The sequence below is a fragment of the Mustela erminea genome, chromosome 11 (assembly GCF_009829155.1).
Source record: "Mustela erminea isolate mMusErm1 chromosome 11, mMusErm1.Pri, whole genome shotgun sequence".
NCBI classification, from domain to species: domain Eukaryota; kingdom Metazoa; phylum Chordata; class Mammalia; order Carnivora; family Mustelidae; genus Mustela; species Mustela erminea.
The window spans coordinates 89,432,386-89,453,173 of record NC_045624.1 but is presented as its reverse complement, the minus strand read 5'-3'; the positions used below and the strand labels follow the sequence as shown (position 1 = coordinate 89,453,173).

General features: G+C 35.4%; 1 protein-coding gene across 3 annotated transcripts in view; it reads left to right on the top strand.

Annotated features, from left to right (window-relative positions):
• The window catches only part of COG5 (component of oligomeric golgi complex 5), a 293,532-nt gene that overhangs the window by 107,800 nt on the left and 164,944 nt on the right, over nt 1-20,788 (top strand). The gene's annotated exons all lie outside the window — the stretch shown is intronic.

The window sequence follows — 20,788 nt, the reverse complement described above, 5'->3', positions numbered from 1 at the left end:
AAATGCAAATCAAAGCCACAACAAAATACCACCTCACACCTACTAGAATGGCTGAAGTAAAAAGACAGTAACAAGTGTTGGTGAGAATGGGTAGAAATTGGAACTCTCATATCTCAATGATAGGAACGTAAAATGGTACAGCCACTTTGGAAAATAGTTTGCCATTTCCTTCAGATGTTAAATAGAGTTATCATGCAACCCATCAATTCTTCTCCTAGTACTTAAGAGGAATGAAAGCATAGTCTACTCAAAAACTTATGCATGAATATCCATAGCGACATTAATGCAGCTGAGAGTTGGAAACAACCTAAATGTACATGAACTGATGAGTAGATAAATAAACGTGGCACATCTATACATATTATTTGGTATATATTTGGAATATTATTTGGCAATAAAAAGGAATGAAATATTGATACACAGTGCATCAGGGATTAACTTTGAAAACATTATGCTAAGTGAAATAAGCCAATCACAAAAGACCGAATTGTGGTGTTCTGTTGATATTAAATATCCAGAATAGGTAAGTTCATAGAGACAGAAAGTAAATTAATGGTTGCCTGAGACTGGGGCAGAGTAGGTTGGGCAGGGAGAAGCAGAAATAGGAAGTGATAGGTACAAAGTTTCTTTTTGAGAATAGAGTTCTCTTTTTGAAGTGGTAGTTATGTTGTGATGATGGTTTTACAGCTCCATGAATACGTGTGTGTGTGTGTGTGTGTGTGTGTGTGTGTGTGTGTGTGTACACTTTAAATGGGTGGTATATCTCAATATATCTCAAAACACTAAAAAAAAATACCTAAGAGATTATTTCTTAAAAACATCTGAAAGTACACCATAATTATACTTAGAAGAAACATTAGGATATTTTGGCTTTTGACATTTCTTTACTTTATATAATGAGTAACAACATGTTTACATAGTAAATATGGTATGACAAGGGTTTCATATATCATCTAGCTAGTCAGAATTTCCTAGAACTACTGGAGGACTAAATCAAGACTTTTGGGGCACCTGGGTGGCTCAGTGGGTTAAGCCGCTGCCTTCGGCTCAGGTCATGATCTCAGGATCCTGGGATCGAGTCCCACATCAGGCTCTCTGCTCAGCAGGGAGTCTGCTTCCTCCTCTCTCTCTCTCTGCCTGCCTCTCTGCCTACTTGTGATCTCTCTCTGTCAAATAAATAAATAAAATCTTAAAAAAAAAAAAAGACTTTTGCAGTTAGAAATATTCCACTCATTCCACTCCATAGTCATATTATGCTTGCCAGAGCTGTACTAAATCATAGTTTATTTAATCTCTTTGAAAGTTTAACTAAAATATGATTCTTCCGTAAAGAATCCTTATAGAATACTTTGTATTTATGTGTATATATGTATGGGTACACACACACACACACACACACACACATATATGTGAATATATTTGAGGTTAAAATTTTGAGTAGTACCTTTAGGAGTATTCTAGTACTTGGTATCTTTCATTGTACAATTGGTTTGTTATATATAATTCTTGCATTTTTTTTGTTATATATGGCAGATAGAGAAGAAATGCTAATGGTGGAATTGACATCATGATCTTAATTTTATTAGCAAAATATCTGATTCCTGTACTTTAAGCTCAAATAGTTTTTTTGTTCCACTTTCCTAACTCCTCTTTACAAGCATAATTCATTCACTGTGAAAATTGTATTTAGTAGCTCAAGAGCCCTTTAGCTAAGAGAATATGGAACTTGCTGGTAATGGGCCAGTGAATGTTGTGTAGATTCAATGGCTCATCCTGTGTTGCTGTGCATGTGGGATGTTCACTGACTTTAATTCTCAATTAACTCATTTGGTCTATAGCTTCAGGCCTAAACTGGGGGTTGATTGAAAATGGGGGGAAAAATGACTACATCAAGGAGAGGATGTATTAGTTTCATTAGGCTACTCTAACAAATTACCACAAACCGAGGGATTTTAAATAGCAGAATTTTATTCTGTCATGGTTTGTGGGGCTAAAAGTCTGAAATCAAGGTAGTGGTAGGGCCATGCTGTTTCTGAAGATTCTAGGGGAAAAATCTTTCCTTGCCTCTTACAGCTTTTGGTAGTTGCCAGGACGTCTTCTGTTTCTTGGTTTATAAATACGTCATTCCAATCTCTGCCTCTGTCTTCATGTGGCCGCCTTCCCTGCGAGTCTCTGTGTCTTCACATGCCATTTCCCCTCATTTTATAAGCACTGAAGTCACTGGATTAGGCCCACCAGTATGACCTCATTTTACCTTGGTTACATCTATAAAGAACCTTTTTTTTTTTAAATTTTTTATTTTTTATAAACATATTTTTATCCCCAGGGGTACAGGTCTGTAAATCGCCAGGTTTACACACTTCACAGCACTCACCAAAGCACATACCCTCCCAATGTCCATAATCCCACCCCCTTCTCCCAACCCCCCTCCCCCCAGCAACCCTCAGTTTGTTTTGTGAGATTAAGAGTCACTTATGGTTTGTCTCCCTCCCATTCCCATCTTGTTTCATTTATTCTTCTCCTACCCACTTAAGCCCCCATGTTGCATCACCACTTCCTCATATCAGGGAGATCATATGATAGTTGTCTTTCTCTGCTTGACTTCTTTTGCTAAGCATGATACGCTCTAGTTCCATCCATGTTGTCGCAAATGGCAAGATTTCATTTCTTTTGATGGCTGCATAGTATTCCATTGTGTATATATACCACATCTTCTTGATCCATTCATCTGTTGATGGATATCTAGGTTCTTTCCATAGTTTGGCTATTGTGGACATTGCTGCTATAAACATTCGGGTGCACGTGCCCCTTCGGATCACTATGTTTGTATCTTTAGGGTAAATACCAGTAGTGCAATTGCTGGGTCATAGGGCAGTTCTATTTTCAACATTTTGAGGAACCTCCATGCTGTTTTCCAGAGTGGCTGCACCAGCTTGCATTCCCACCAATAGTGTAGGAGGGTTCCCCTTTTTCCGCATCCTCGCCAGCATCTGTCATTTCCTGACTTGTTGATTATAGCCATTCTGACTGGTGTGAGGTGATATCTCATTGTGGTTTTGATTTGTATTTCCCTGATGCCGAGTGATATGGAGCACTTTTTCATGTGTCTGTTGGCCATCTGGATGTCTTCTTTGCAGAAATGTCTGTTCATGTCCTCTGCCCATTTCTTGATTGGATTATTTGTTCTTTGGGTGTTGAGTTTGCTAAGTTCTTTATAGATTTTGGACACTAGTCCTTTATCTGATATGTCGTTTGCAAATATCTTCTCCCATTCTGTCAGTTGTCTTTTGATTTTGTTAACTGTTTCCTTTGCTGTGCAAAAGCTTTTGATCTTGATGAAATCCCAGTAGTTCATTTTTGCCCTTGCTTCCCTTGCCTTTGGCGTTGTTCCTAGGAAGATGTTGCTGCGGCTGAGGTCGAAGAGGTTGCTGCCTGTGTTCTCCTCAAGGATTTTGATGGATTCCTTTCGCACATTGAGGTCCTTCGTCCATTTTGAGTCTATTTTTGTGTGTGGTGTAAGGAAATGGTCCAATTTCATTTTTCTGCATGTGGCTGTCCAATTTTCCCAGCACCATTTATTGAAGAGGCTGTCTTTTTTCCATTGGACATTCTTTCCTGCTTTGTCGAAGATTAGTTGACTGTAGAGTTGAGGGTCTATTTCTGGGCTCTCTATTCTGTTCCATTGATCTATGTGTCTGTTTTTGTGCCAGTACCATGCTGTCTTGATGATGACAGCTTTGTAATAGAGCTTGAAGTCCAGAATTGTGATGCCACCAACTCTGGCTTTCTTTTTCAATATCCCTTTGGCTATTCGAGGTCTTTTCTGGTTCCATATAAATTTTAGAATTATTTGTTCCATTTCTTTGTATAAAGAACCTTTTTCCAAATAAGGTCAAATTTATACATACTAGGAGCTAAGGCTTTACTATATCATTTTAGGGGACACAACTCAATCATAATAGAAGAGCATGTTTTGTTTTAAGCTATATTTAACTATCAAGTTGTGAAATAATTTGTTAGTGCAGTGTTTTCGCAGAGAATTAACATGAAGTGAATTAGGAGCAATGAAAGATAGGAAGGAGAGGGAATTATCAAGCTTGTGCCATTGTCAACTTTGATGTATAATCCTCTTCTCTTGAATTCCCTGTTAGTTTGGACCCCTCCACTATTCTCCTTACCTCCCTGCGCTTGGACTCCCGTATGGTCTACGTACACATAACCTTGCTTTTGGAGAGAGCTTTTAAGGTGTTTATGGTCAGAATGGATGAAGTTACTTTAAGATTTGAGGTATTACCTTTTGTGGCCAGGCTTTTCAGGTAGGCCTTTCACTACCTCAGTACAAAACTCAAAACCCTTGTAGCAAGTCGTAGTTAGAGATCACTGGGGTATTTTTCTGAGTCTATGACCAGTGTCATTCTGTAGGTCCTTCAGCTTTAGCCAGCACTCCAGTTCCTAACTGAAGCTCTCCTTATCTGTCAGTCAGGGCTCCTGGTTGAGGCCCAGTGTTCTACTTGGGCTACTTAAGCAGAAAGGAATAATGAGGTTTTAGAGAGTGTATGAGGAGAACAAAGCTTTAGGGGGCCAAAGTATCAAACTTTGATGTTGAACCTCCAGACAGTTGAAATATTCATCCTTATGGGACTGTTCTGTTAATCCTATTTGTGTCATTTCCCAAATCCTGTCTTTAGAGCTTAATAGTTTTGAAATTGGGTAAGATAATTAAGTGCTCTGTGTATCAGTTTTGTTGTTTTGAAAGTGGAATAGATAACTAAAGCATTGTTGTATTAAATGATTAATATACGGGTTCTTATTATCTGGACACATAGCATATTAATTTTCTAGGGTTGCCATAACAAAGTACCACAAACTAGGTCACTTAAACAATAGGAATTTATTCTCACAGTTCTCAAGATGTCGGTAAGGTTGGTTTCTTGTAAAGGAAGAATCTGTCCAATGCCTCTCCTCTACTTTTGGTGGTTTGCTGGCAATCTTTGGAGTTCCTTGGCTTGTAGCAGCATCGCCCCAGTCTCTCCCTTCATCCTCATGTGGTGTTCTCCCTGTGTGGGTAACTACTTCCAATTTTCCCCTTTTTATACAGACCTCAATCACAATTGGGGCTTCATTTTAACTAATTTAACTAATTCTGTATTTCTCAAAAGGGTCACATTCTGAGGTAATGGGAGTTAGGACTTCAACGTATGAATTTGGGGGGACACATTTCAACCCCTAACAAATACATAGTAAACATTATATGAATGTTAATTATTGTTGTTATTGTGATAACAGCTGTATTATGACTGTAATCTTTTTTCCTCAGTGTGCTGCATCTGTATGGATTAGAGAATAAATATTCTTAGAGTTAACTTTAATTTTGTGGACCTTAGTTTATGACCTTCATGTTGTTTCTTCACAGTAAGGACTCCTCATAGTATGGGTATATGATTTTCCTATAGCCTGTAATATTTCTTGTATTTTTCAGGAAAATTCAGATACAGAATAAAAATTAATATGGCGAGAGGTTGTTACATCTCATAGATGGTACAGAGGAGAGAGATTGTGTCTGTGAACGTAGATTTTTACCTAATAGTTACTGTTCATAGAGGAGTAAAATATAGGGCTCTGCATCTTACTAATTTTTTATTTTCTTGCTTCTTGGTGCTTTATACTATATAAACAAAATCTTCTATTGACCAGATCTTTAAAGGGGGAAACAAAGGACTTCTGTCAGTGGATTTATATGGATTTTGTTTAAGCATTGCATCTAAGCCAGTATGGTGTAATTACTGTGTTTTCTTAAGTGTGTTCCATGAGTGCTGGTTCTGCTAGGTTTTCTGCAATTTGGGGAACAAAAACAAGGGATAAAGAGATTGGAGAAATATTATAGGTCATGTGCCTCTTTTGGAAGTTTCTGCTGCCAATTCATGGTTCTGAGGAGTACTATATAGTAAAGAAACCTGCTTCATTTTATGTTTCACCTGGCATTTCTTAAATTTCTGATTCACAGCACCTGTTCGTACAGTACGAGTCAGTGTTTACTACACATTTAATCTTTTTGAGTTCTAGGACCTGTGGAAAGAAATCCTTCTAGTATCTATCATGAAAAATTATATAATTGTTTTTAGGTATCTGAGAACAAAATCTTTTAATGTATAAGCAGATTGTTAAACCTTTGGTTAGAGGAACTGCCTGGATTACAGTCGTGTTTTCTAGTTTGCCAACAAAGCTATATTGTAAACACTTTTGAAGGTAGGATCGGTGTCTGTTGTCTATATATAGACAGTAACCTAGCACATAGGAAGCATTTAGATGGCTGAGAAAGAAAAAGTCGTACAGATACTTCTTAACATCTTTTATAAGTAATGTGAAGAGGGAAAATGATTTTTTTGTTGAATAGGCTCTATAGTTCTGTTTGATGTATTTCTGTTGTAGTCTTTCCTTAATCTAAAAAAAAAAAGCAGTTTTATTGATAGACAGTAACCTGAACATGTTTAAATTGTATAGTTCAATAAATTCCGACATGTTTATATGCTGAGAAACCACAATACAATCAAGCTAACATATTCCTTACCTCCAGAAGTTTCCATGTCAGGACTCCCTCGCCCCTTCCCTGCGACTCCCTCCCAACTCCAGGGAACCACTGACCTCTGTTCTAGCCTGCACTTTCTAAACTTTTATAAATAGAAATCTTATAACATGTGTTCCTTTTTGCCTGGCTTCTTTCACACAGCATGAGTATTTGAGAGTTGTCTCTATTGTTTTGGTGTAAAGTCATTCATCAGATTCCTTTTGTAATCTTTAGTTTCTTTAGTGATGTCATCTCTCTCAGTCCTGATATTGGTAATATGTGTGTTCTGTTCTTTTTTTCTCACTCAGTTTAAGTCTTACTTATCCTCTAAAAGAATCTGCTTTTGGTTTCCTTGATACTCTCTGTAGTTTTAGATTTCTACTTTATTCTTCATTATTTCATTTATTCTGTTTTGGGTTTTTTTTTTTTTTCAGGTTTTTTTTTTCCAGTTTTTTGTTTTGTTTTGTTTTTTAAGGTGGAAATGGAGTTTATTTGAAAACTTTTTTCTTATATTGGTCTTCAGTGCTTTAAATTTTCATTTAAGTATTGCTGTGGCTGTATCCTAGAAACTTTGCTGTGTTGGTGTTTTCATTTTTATTTAGTGTAAATGTTTTTTTTTTTAATTTCCTCTTTCATGATAGGGATTTTTTTTTAACAGACTTTACTTGGTTTTGAATATTTAGAATTTTTTTAAAGAAGATATTTTGTTTTGAATATTTAGAATTTTCTAGGGATCTTTATGTTGTTGACTTCTAACCCATTCTATTCAAAAGACATATGTTGTGTGAACTGAGTCCTTTTAAATTTATTGAAACTTGATTTAGACCCAGAATGTTGTCTTATTTGGTAAATAATCCTTTTACACTTGAAAAGAATGTGCCTTCTGATATCATGTGGAATGTTCTATAAATATCAATTGGGTCAACTTGGTTGATAGTCTTGTTCAGGTCTTTCAGTGCTTCGATTTATCTGTTTTCTTGTTCTGTCGGTTCTTAAAGGAGAAGTTTTAATCTTTCACTGTATTTTCCAGTTTGATCATTTCTCCTTGCAATTCTGTCATTTTCTTCACTGTGTATTTTGAATCTTCTATTACATGCATAAATGTTTGGAATATGATGATTTTGATGATTTGACCTTTTTATTATCATGAAATGACATCTCCTTCTTACTATTCTTTACTTTGAAATCTACTTTTAAAAATATTAACATAATCAATGTGGGTGTTTTGATCAGTATTAGTATTGTGTTTTTTTCTGTCATTTTACTTTGAATTTATTTGTGTCTTAATGTTTTCAGTGGGTTTTTTGTAGGCTGTGTATAGTTTGCTCCTTTTTCTTGAATGCCGTTTTATAATCTCTGCATTATAATTGGAATGTTTATGCGGTTTAGATTTCATTTCATTATTGGTATGATTGGGTTTAATGCTACCATCTTGCTAATTGTTTTCTGTTTTGTATCATCTGTTTTCTCTCATTTTTGTTTATGTATCATCTGTTCATTGCCTCACTTTTTTTTCTGCTTTCTTTTGGAGTATTTTTTATGAGACATTTTATCTCATTTGTTGGCTTATTATTATATAATCTCTGTGTTATTTTGTAGTAAACATCTTTAGATTATCAACGTTTCTTTCCTTGTATTCTAAGAAACTTCTCTTGATTATTATTTCTTTTATGTATTCCTAGACTGTTTGCTAATATTTTGTTGAAGATTTTTGCATCTATGCTTTTGATGTAGATTGTTCTAGTTTTATTATTATTTTAAAAATGTCTTTGGCTTTTGTATCAGAGTAATCATATTTGCTTCACCTGGTTTATAGATTTCTAATTTAGAATGTTGTGATCTACAGATTCAGTTTTTTAAATAGAGATCTATTCAGATCAGCTTATATGAGTTCTGATAGTTTCATCTAAGTTGTAGAGCTATTCATAGTATTCCACTGTTCTTTGAATGCTGTGAAGTCTGTAGTGGGTAGGATCTTCTTTTTCATTCTGGTTTTTGGTAATTTGTTCTGCTTTCTTCTTTGTCGGTCTCACTAGGGCTTTGTTTTTTTTGTTTTTTGGGTTTTTTTGTTTGTTTGTTTGTTTTTTTGGTGGCTTCCAAAGAGTTAACTTTTGGTTTGATTGATTTTCTGTTTCGTTTTGTTTTCAATTTCATTGATTTCCTCTTATTTATTCCAGTCTCCTTGTTTTTTGTTTATTTTCCTTTTTTTCTAGTTTCTTATGGCTGCACCATTATTAATTTGAGACCTTTCTTTTTTTTCTAATTACACATTTAAAAAAATCCACACATTGTGATTCACAGACCTGTACCCCTGGGGATAAAAATATATGTTTATAAAAAATAAAAAATTAATTAAAAAAAAAATCCACACATTTAGTGTTATATAATTCCCTCTAACTGCTGTCTTAGTTGAATCCCAAAGATTTTATTGTTGTATTTTCATTTTCATTCAGTTTAGTATCTTTTGAGAAAATTTTCTCTGAGATCTTTTTTGAGCTATTGATCATTTAGAAATGTGTTTTTGGGGGGCGCCTGGGTGGCTCAGTGGGTTAAAGCCTCTGCCTTCGGCTCAGGTCATGATCCCAGGGTCCTGGGATCGAGCCCTGCATCGGGCTGTCCGCTCCGCGGAGAGCCTGCTTCCTTCTCTCTCTCTCTCTGCGTACTTCTGATCTCTATCTGTCAAATAAATAAAATCTTTAAAAGAAAAAAAAAAGAAATGTGTTTTTTGGGGGGCGCCTGGCTGGCTCAGTTGGTAGTGAAAGGTCCCCCAATAATGGGTCCGTGATTAAAGAAGCGAGACTGATACAAAGCGAAGATCAAGCAAAGCTTTATTTCGCGCCAAGCATGGAGAATCAAACTGAATGTTCAGGGCTGCGCCTCTTACAAGAGAGGGTGACTTCTCTCTGCTTCACAGACTAGCTTTTAAGGGCAAAGGCCATGTGGTTGGGCCTGGCCACGCAGAGATGGCCAATGAAATTGTAACAGAAAAAGCTGCACAATCATGCTAGGTCACACATAAGTGACCAATTGAATTACAATTTACCCTAGTAGATATTTGAACTAGCCTATCACCTTGGTCAGAATTGGCACCCGAAAGGCTCCCAAAGGTGGGGCCCATATTCCTTGGTAACTAGGGAGACAGAATGCAACCCCCCACTAATTAGATGTCTCCACCTGGCCTGACCCACCCTTTTATTTGGGCTTTGTTACCTGGGACTGGTTTCTGGAACTTGTTCTTAAGTAAGTTCCCTGGGGAAGGGGAGCAGGGACAGTTTAAGGGTTAAACAACAAGGTTATGGTTTAACTGGATGGAAATGCTCTGGCTAAATAGGTCCTTACAGGTAGAGCATGCAGACTCTTGATCTCAAGGTTGTCAGTTTGAGCCCCATGTTGGGTATGGAGATTACTTAAAAAGAAAAACCTTTAGAAATGTGTTAATTTCCAAATGTTTGGAAAATTTAGTTATTTTTCTACTGTTCTTTGATATCATTATGATCAAAGAACATATTTTGTCTGGTATCAGTAATTTTCAACTTAAAATGTTTGTGTTACGATCCAGAACATGCCCTGTTTTGGTTAATGTTCTACGTGTAGTTGAATAGAATATGTATTCTGTTTTTGTTGGGCAGAGTGCTCTGTAGATATCAATTAGATACTTTTGGTTTTTGGTGGTGGTCATTTTTTTAATATCCTTGCTGATTTTATCTAGTGCTTCTCCTCTTTTTGAGGGAGAGATATTGACACTTCTGCTCAGGTACTGAGTGGAAGGTAGGCACTGACATATCTTCCTGGAGGTCAACAAAGGAAGTTTGTATAAATCCATGTTTTAGAAAGTTGGTGGTGGGGGTGTGTGTAGAAACTGTGCCCAGAGAAAAGATAGAAAATACACTATCTTTTTTTGGCCCTGGACAATTTTTTGTGCTAGCTGAAAAGAGAGTAAGATTTAAGAAAGAAAAAATATCTTTTTTCTTTTCTTTTTTTTTTTTTTTTAAAGATTCATTTATTTATTTATTTGACAGAGAGATCACAAGTAGACAGAGAGGCAGGCAGAGAGAGAGAGAGAGAGAGAAGCAGGCTCCCTGTTGAGCAGAGAGCCCGACGCGGGACTCGATCTCAGGACCCCGAGATCATGACCTGAGCCGAAGGCAGCGGCTTAACCCACTGAGCCACCCAGGCGCCCAAAAATATCTTTTTTCTAATAGTAAGGTTTTTTTCCCCATCTTGCAATTAGAGTCAGGAAAAAAAAAGTAAAGTTTTTGATGCTAAATTTTCATGAAGCTTTGAGGAACAAGAGAGATCAACATACCCTGAGAACTGCTTTGGACTTGAAATATGAGGATTCAACCAAGAATTTACTTAAGCCTGAAGTTATTCTGGCATAGTATAAGCAGTAAGATCAATTAAGGCTTGGTTAGAAAAGTACAGATTTTACTCTTATTATTATTGTCTTTTTGTAATATTGAACTCTTTAAGAGTATCTGGTATTTAGGGCCCTTCACACTTTCTCCATGGAAGAAAAAACGGAGCAAATAACACCCTGTTTATAAAAATAGTAACTTAGTTACATGTAGTTCTTGATATTTTTCAAAACCTTCTTCATTCATATTATCTCATTTGATCCATACAAGTCTGTGAGATTTGTAACGGGATTTTTCATTTTTAGTAATCTCAGAAAGTTTAAGAAATTTTTCTCAGGTTGTAGATTTGAGTAAAATAAAGTTCAGGTATTTTCATTCCTACTTGATTCTTTCATATCATACACTGCCTTTGAAAAGATGTACCTGTTTTCTCTAAAATGAGTAGAATTGACTTTAAGTAAAAGATTTGTATTGATTTTATAAGTATTCCAGTGATTATGTACTACTTCATTTTACATAAAAATAAATTTAAATCATAAAGTTTTAATATATTTTCAAACATTAACTTAATTATTAACCTACTCTTATATAATCTTGTTTTTTAATATCCTTTGATTATTTGCCAGTTGAGAACTATATGTTATATGTTTTTAATGGTAACTTATATGTTTGATTCCAAAATTTTCCCATTCTTTTTTTATTTTATTATTATTTTTTCATTAGAAAAATTAAAAATTGTATATATTAATTTTTGTGAAATTTCTCTTGTGATTCATTTGGCTATTTTCCCCCATACTTAGAAGAAGTATTATATATTTTTTTATTTCTTTCTATGATGGGTTTATAATATTGTGAGAAGATTTTATTACTTTTTTGTTATGTTTTGGTTGCCATACACTAAAATCTTTTACATTTTATTTATTTAATGATTTTTTTTTTTTTTAAGAGAGAGAGCATGAGCATGAGGGGTAGGTGGGGGTAGGGAGGGACAGAGGGAGAGAAAGAGTCAGAAAGCATGCTCCATACTCAGCATAGAGCCCAACATGAGGCTCTATCTCACGACCCTGGAATTATGATCGGAGCCAAAAAAAGAGAGTCAAAGGCTTATTAACCAACTGAGCCACCTAGGCATCCCTCTTAGACCTTTTAAACCTATGTTATTTTGTTCTCTGTTTTCTGTGTCACCATTTCTACTTTCATACGAATACATATTACTTTTTTATAATTTTGCTTTATAATTTCATTATGTTTTTGTTTATGTTATACATGATTGAAATTACACTGCAATTGTACATAAACATTTTTCTTTAAAATGTTTTTTTCCTGCAGTGGAATACTATGCAGCCATTGAAAGAAATGAACTCTTGCCATTTACAACAATGTGGATAGAACTAGAGGTATTATGCTGAGCGAAATAAGTCAGTCAGAGAAAGATAATTTCATATGATCTCTCTGATATGTGGAATTTGAGAGGCAAGGGCAGGGCTTGTGGGGGGTAGGGAAGGAAAAAATGAAACAAGATGAGACCAGGAGGGAGACAAACCATAAGAGACTCTTAATCTCACAAAACAAACTGAGGGTTGCTGGTGGGTGGGGAATAGGGAGAGGGTGGTTGGGTTATAGACATTGGGGAGCATATGTGTTATGGTGAGTGCTGTGAAATGTATAAGCCTGATGATTCATAGACCTGTACTCCTGGGGCAAATAATACATTACATGTTAATAAAAATGATTTTAAAAAATAAAGTATTTTTCCTAAAGGTGTTTTTTGGTCATTAGGTTCAGGATATCTATTTAAATATGATTAACATATATCAACTAGAAAAATAAAATAGTTTTTACATGTAGAGTGAGGAAATGAAAATCAAAATTAGTGTGTAGATTTCTTTGTTGGTATTTTTGACTTAAAATTTCTAACTTTGTGCTCTCTCCTTTTTTTTTTTAAAGAGTTATTTATTTGCATATATGTGAGCAGGGGAAGGGGCCGAGGTAGATGGAGACTGGGCTGGATCCCAGGACCCTGAGATCATGACCTGAGCCAAAACCAAGAGTTGGATGCCCAACTAACTGAGCCACCCAGCTACCCCAAATTTATGTATTTTCTATTGTTTCTTTAGTGAAAAGAAATTTTTTTAAGTGACTAGAGGGGCACATGCGTGGCTGAGTCTCAAGAGCATGGGACTCCTGATCCCTGGGTTATGAGGTCAAGCCCCATGTTCAACATAGAGCATACTTAGAAAAAAAACAAAAAAAAAAAACAAAACAAAAACAAACCAACCAAACAAAGGGGGAGGGTGGGGGATATGAGACACTGTGTGTGTGTCTTTAAAAGAGGTTTCAGAACTATACCAGATTACCTTAGATTTCTTACAAATAGCAAATAATGATTCTGTTGTAGTATCACTATTATTATTATCATTATTGGTTTGAGTAACTTCAGTAAGCGGAGGCGCAGATCTCATTGTTGATTGGTTAAATTAATTCTATCAGTACTATAACCCTGCATTATCCATGTTGTTTGGTGGTGTTTTATGGTTATTACATTCCTGGTTTTAATTTAAATTTATTATTTAGCTTAGTATTCTCTGGTAATGGTATTCTTTATATAACATAAAATATGGTAGCAAGGAAGATTGATATTCCACAGTGAATTAAAATGTGTCATTGTGATAGGCTCTGATCTTAAAATACAACTTACCTTGATTTAAAGATAAAATTTTTGTAGAATTGATTTTAAAATGACAGTTTTCCTTTTCAGATTATTATTCACCAGTTTGCCAGATAATCCTTTATATATCACTGCCTTGCTTTTGTAAAAGGTGGGCTTTAGTCTAAAGTCTATAATCAGGGCAGTGTAGAAGTAATAAAGGTGGAGCTTTTTAGAAAATATAATTGTATGATTATATTTTGAAAATGGCCTCAAGTAATATTCTAAATAACTAAAAATTAAATAATTAACAAACAGGGAAAATATTTGTAGCAAACATGATGGGTAAACAGTGAATATTAATATATAATTAATACAAAGCAATATAAGAAAATAAAGGAGAAAAAATTATTTAGAGATTTTCAAAGTAAATACAGATAGTAAAAAAAAAAAAAAAAAATTATTTAACGTAAACTTAAAGGCAATACTTCGACTCAGTAATTCTGTCTTTGATTATTTCCCAAGAGGATAATTCTAGATATTTAACATTTTTATATGTAAAGATAAAATAGTTATTTATGATAAATAATTATTCCATCTTAGGTAAATGATTAAATAATTTTTGGTTCATTTATTTGGTGAAATACTGGGAAGCTATCAAAAATTGGTATTTATAAGCACTATAATAGGATGGGTGAATGCTAAAACACTAAGTTGGACATTCTAAACAAGTGTAATTACAAATAAAAACAGGAACAAAAGAACTCAGGAGTAGATTAAGAAGGAGGATAAGATTTTAAAGGAGTAGAGTAGACCTTTATTTTCACTTTTAAGCACAACCAAGATTTTATGTATTTTAGGAACATCTGAAGGTTGCTTAAATTTCTCAGAGGCACATATCTGAATTGTGCTCTTTGCAAAGTTGGTGTGTAGGAGGGAGTCACTTTCATTGGTAAGTGACTATAGCCAGCTGCCCAGTTCCTGTATGTCAGCTTTTGCTTTTTCTGCTCTATCTCAGATAAACATCCAGGGGGAGGATATAGTCTATTTTGGTGCTTCTGGAGAATTTGAAGATTTGTAAATTTCTCAGACATAATCATGTATATTCTAATGATCCACTTGGCTTTTGTGGCCTCAGAGTTGTGAGGTTATATAATTACTCCCTTTTGAAATGTTTTTCCTCTTTCTTTCTCTTTCCCCCTTTCTTTCCTTTTTTTGGGAGGAGAATGTGAGATCTGGGGTGGGGGAGGAGTTGAGGGAAAGGGAGAGAATCTTTTTTTTTTAATTTTTAAATTTTTTAATAAACATGTATTATTAGCCCCAGGGGTACAGGTCTGTGAATTGCCAGGTTTACACGCTTCACAGCACTCACCATAGCACATACCCTCCCCAGTGTTCATAACCCCACCACCCCTTCCCGATCCCCCTCCTCCCAGCAACCCTCAGTTTGTTTTGTGAGATTAAGAGTCTTTTATGGTTTGTCTCCCTCCCGATCTCATCTTGTTTCATTTATTCTTTTCCTACCCCCAGTCCCCTCACATTGCATCTCCGCTTCCTCATATCAGGGAGATCATATGATAGTTGTCTTTCTCCGATTGACTTATTTCCCTAAGCATAGTAAGGGGAGAGAATCTTTTTTTTTTTTTTAAAGATTTTATTTATTTATTTGACAGAGAGAGAGACCACAAGTAGGCAGAGGTAGGCAGAGGGGGGGGGGGGAAGCAGGCTCCCCGCCGAGTGGAGAGCCCCATGCAGGGCTCAATCCCAGGACCCTGGGACCATGACCTGAGCTGAAGGCAGAGGCTCAACCCACTGAGCCACCCAGGCGCCCCAAGGGGAGAGAATCTTAAGCAGACCCCTCTGTTGAGCCCAAGTGGGGCTCAATCTCCTGGCCCCTGAGATCATGACCTAAACTGAAGTCAAGAGTTAGGACGCTTAACCAACTGAGCCACCCAGGCACCCTGAAATGTTTTTCCAATTTCTAAAAATTTCTTAATGAGCTTATTTTTAAAAGGAAAAGACAAAACTTTATCCAGTTATCAATTAATAATTCTAGCAGTAAATTTTTCATGGACAGTATCTTTTGTTTTTCCTGCGGGGCCTCATCTACTATTAATCCCATCCAGACTTCATCCTTTATATCTCTAGAAGTTCAGTTTGTGTTTTACTTTATCCATGTCTTTACTAACATGTTTAGTCTTTTGAGTATACAAAGTACAGTTATAACTGTTGTAATGTCCTCATTTGTAATGCTATAATCTGTACCAGTGGTTCACACTTACTTAGTATTTAATGGAAAAATATAAAAATACGAAACCACATTTTTAGCATGTGTAAGCTACAAATACTACCCACCAACTTTAAGAATAGAATACTATAGTGGCGCCTAGGTGGCTCAGTGGGTTGAGCCTCTGCCTTCAGCCCAGGTCATGGTCTCAGGGTCCTAGGATCGAGCCTTGCATTGGGCTCTCTTCTCGGCGGGGAGCCTGCTTCTCCCTCGCCCACTCCCCCTGCTTGTGTTCCCTCTCTGTCAAATAAATAAGTAAAATCTTAAAAAAATTTGTTAGAATACTATAAGCCTTTTGTACAACCTGTCTCTACTAACTTTCTTATTATTGTTAATGTTTGTATGTGTCCCTAAATAATATATTGCTTAATTTTGCATGTCTTAATATAAATCACTTCCTGCTGTGTGTATTCTTCTAAAACTTTGTTTTTCTTAATACTATCGATGTTGGTATTATATGTGCTGCCGAAGCGAGCACTGATGTTGGTATTAATGTGTATACCTATCATTGTTTATTTTTACTCCTCTAAATTCGTATTTTGAATGAATGTTACATTTATCTCTTTTCCAGTTGGTGGTCATTTCGATTGTTTGCTTTGTTTTGTTTTTAACAATGCTGTTATGACCATTGTACATGTCTTCCAATATACATATATATGAACTTCTCTGGGTTATGTGCCTTGGAATGGTATATTTTGGTCATAGAGAAATTCATATGAAATCGTATTAGATTATCCCAAATTGATTTTCAAAGTGGTTTTTAGTCATTTACAGTGTTTCTCTTTATATGCACATGTATACATCAACATGCAGATATACATATGTATGTATTTATTACAGTTAACATGGTGATTAATATCTTCCTACCCCAATATACTTCACTTTTTCTTCTTTTTAAGGATTACTTATTCCCATAAGCAGAATCATTGATTTAGAAGATGAGAGTTCTGTTATTCTCTTAAGCTAGCCACCTTCGGGGCGCCTGGGTGGCTCAGTCAGTTAAGCTAGCCACCTTATTTTAATTTTTCAAATTATTTTTGTATATTTCTGATTTACTCTTTAGTTTTATTTGTTAAGAAGATTACATATGCATAGCATACTCAAATAGTTCTATAAGATTTATTATTTAAAAAATAACAATCGGGACGCCTGGGTGGCTCAGTTGTTAAGCAGCTGCCTTCGGCTCAGGTCATGATCCCAGCGTCCTGGGATCGAGTCCCGCATCGGGCTCCTTGCTCAGCGGGGAGCCTGCTTCTCCCTCTGCCTCTGCCTGCCATTATCTCTGCCTGTGCTCGCTCTCTCCCCCGCTCTCTCTCTGATAAATAAATAAAATCTTAAAAATAAATAAATAAATAAATAAATAAATAAATAAATAAATAAATAAAAAATAACAATGCCTTTACCCTTTACTTTTCCCCAGAGGCAGTCATTTCAAAACGTTTTTGCTAATTCTCATGGTATTTACCCCCATATTTCACTAACCTACCTGTGTTTCCACTTTTTAGTTTTTAACTTCTTTGGCTTTCTATAATGAAGCATGAAGAGTTAGCCTCTTTGATTTCTTTTGACTTCAAGCACCATCCCAACTTTACACATGAACCCTTCCCTCATCTCTTTTGTTCCAAATCAATAATTTAGTGCTACCATATGAAAAATAAATGCACTGAATCATTTACCAAACTATAATTACCCTTCTTTTTGTTTGTTTTAGACAAAGGAGGATGATGGTAGCGGAAGAGGCAGTGAGGATTTTGGAATCAATAAAGAGGATTTGTGTTGCAAAATAGAAAGAGAAATTGTTAGTTAACAGGAAGCCATAGAATTCGTGAGTGGGAGACAACCATGAGAACATTTATTCTGCTAGCCAGGTGTAGTACTGATTAGAACTGTGAGAGTCTATTAAAATGACAGGCATATATCTTAGTAATAAAAGGCATATTGAGATATTGGTTTAGTCTGAAGACTAAGGAAATAAAAAGAAATGGGTAGTCCCAGGAAATAATACAAGAACCAATCACTGAGATCAAGTGACTGCCTGGGTGCAAAGCATATGAAATTTATTCTGAAGTTTTAGTGTTTTAGACCAGGACAGTGGTAATAGGGGAAACCGGAATTTATTTTTTAGTACCTTAAATTTCAAAGACTTGTGTATATTTGACAAAAAAAAATGCTTATGATTATGTTATCCATCCTCTTGATACCTGTGTCAGATGTTTTGGTTGAATTCCTTTTTCTTCTAATATTAGATTAAATTTTTCTCAGGTTAATTAAACAAAGAGATGACCAATATCATTTCTTTCCCATCAAAAGTAGTCTCATCATTTTCTTGCTTCTAAGGAGGTGATATGTTAAAGCCAAAGGATCTTGTTGGTTTCTTCATACATATTTTTGTATGGGAAAGGATTCAACAGGTATTAGTAATAAGTGACAGAAAGATAATTCTGGCTATGTACTCCACATGTATTAAAGTTTAATTGTTAAAGTGTGACTAATGCTGGCATATTTCAAAATTTAGCATTTAAGGACATTTTATATATTTCAAAATTTTTCCTTTTATGGAACATCAAAATATGAGTTTTTAATTCTGTCATTGTTCCAGCTTTAATTTAATTCCCCAGTTAATTTTTTTAAAATCTATTTGACAGAGAGAGAGAGAGATCACAGTATGCAGAGCAGTAGGCAGGGGGGGGGGCGGGGAAGTAGTCTCCCTGCTGAGCAGAAAGCCTGATAAGGGGCTGAATCCCAGGACCCTGAAATTACCTGAGCTGAAGGCAGAGGCTTAACCCACTGAGCCACGCAGGCGCTCTCTCCAGTTAATTTTGATAAGATTTTTACGTCTTTATTCTTTCACTGAGCAAACTGGAGTACTATGGGAGGAATGCTATCTATCCTTTGAATATAAAGTTTTCTTCTTTCAGAGATTTGTGGGATTGGCCTGGGATGATCTAGTGAAAAGATGGAAGTCAGATCTGGATTTAAATTCTCTTTGCTGCCTACTAGCCAACTGAATTTTTAATAATTCAATAATATTTCTAGCAAGGCTGTTTAAAATATTACATATAATCGAAGCATACATAAAATGATAAAAAGATATTTTGTGTCTGATTTAATGCCCTCTGTATGTTAACGTGTTCAAAATTATATTTATTGTTATTGGAATCATCATCATCATCTTGTCCTTGGCCCCATTCCCTAGATATGTTTCACAAAGAGCAGATTGCGAAGACTTGAAACACTGATTGCCATTGTATGGGACAATTAAACAAGAGCGGACAACTTGATGTAATCCTTCCACTCTCCTGGCTAGGTGCTTGTGGGGTGTTGCTACTTTGTTTTTCTGTTGTTTTTCACCCCTTTCTGTACTGAACCTCTTTTATTAAAAAGCTGGTTTGTGGAGTAATCAGTAAGGAAAATAATAGGGCCTTTCTCCCTCCCAGGCAATAGAATCCTTTGTATTCCAAATCTAGTATTTTGGTTATTTTTTAAGTGATTATACCGTGTGGATGAACAGAATGGGGCAGTTGGAGAAGGAGTCGGTTAGATAATGTGATGGGGACCATTGTTTACCTTAAATAAGTATTGGAATTAATCATTTATTATCCTCTCACCCCTACTGGATGGTAGACTGTGATAACATAAACAATATTTACTTTCTTTTTGTTCCCATGACACCTAGCATAATACATTTTATCTTTATCTTTCAGAGATTGCAACTTTGTGCTTTGTTTTTCTTTCTTAGATTTTGCTACTTGGGGTGAGAAATTAAGTCTGGTTCATTTCTTTGGTGTCTGTGATTTATAAATATTTGATACTCAATAAAAGGTTTGAGTGAATGATTTGAATTGTCTCCAGGGCGACAGATCAGCATTCATAAGAATAAAGCAACTTTTGGCTTTGTTTATCTCTGGAAAGGTATAAATGGAAGGAACCTTAAGGTTTATATCCTCTAGCTCTTTGTTTTTCAAATAAAGCAACTGGTACCAAAGGTGGCAAGACTTATATTCAGAAATATATTTGAAAGAAATAGAATCCAGACAGATCTCTTACTCATAGTGTCTCTCACCCCCCCCCCCCTTCTTTTTTTCTTACTTGTAGTATTTTTCCTCTTCAGATTACAGAAAAAAAGAAACACATTGATAACTGGCTGGAAAAGAAAATACTTATTTTCTATTGTGTGCATGCCTGTAGTTTGATTCTATATTGTCTAGTAAGTATTTTAGGGTAAACATAGCATTTCCTCATTGATCATTACCATGACTGGAGTCAAATATAGTTTTCCCAAAAAATTCTCTGAAAAATAAAATTTAAAATTAAAAATAAGATTAAAAACTTTTTTGTGTATTATAATCCACCCTACATTTACATAATGGATTGGTATATAAAGTACTTTGGCAGTTGTTAACTTATTTTGATTCTGATGATAGTTTTAAGAGTTATATAGGGCGTGATTTATATGCTGTTGGCATTTTACAGGTGAAAAAATTGAGGCTTAATGAGGCTGGCTATATCTTGTGACTGTGATCACTTCGTGAGTAAATTAGGAGGCAGAATCCTAAGCCCATATGATTTAGAGGGGGTTTTGATATTGTTGTTGTTGTTGTTGTTTGATTTAGAGGTTTTTCAAAACTCTTTCCACTGGGGTAGTCTAAAGTCCCTTTAAATATGCACATTTAACAAAAATGCTTATGGTTGAGGTGCCATTAGCAATAACCACTGCTCAGTTGCCCTTCTGTTTGATTTCTTTTTGTCATCTTGTGTAGTACTAACTATATATATGGTGTTCCGTCAGTAGATATTAGAGTGGATAGTTAACTAAGTGGTTCGTTAGCATTCAGTAGGTAGTATGCTGTGACTTTGCTTAAGTAAAAGATGATAATATGTAAGTGCTTGAAATATATTTTAAGAAGACTTAAAAAATCAGCTCCAATTAA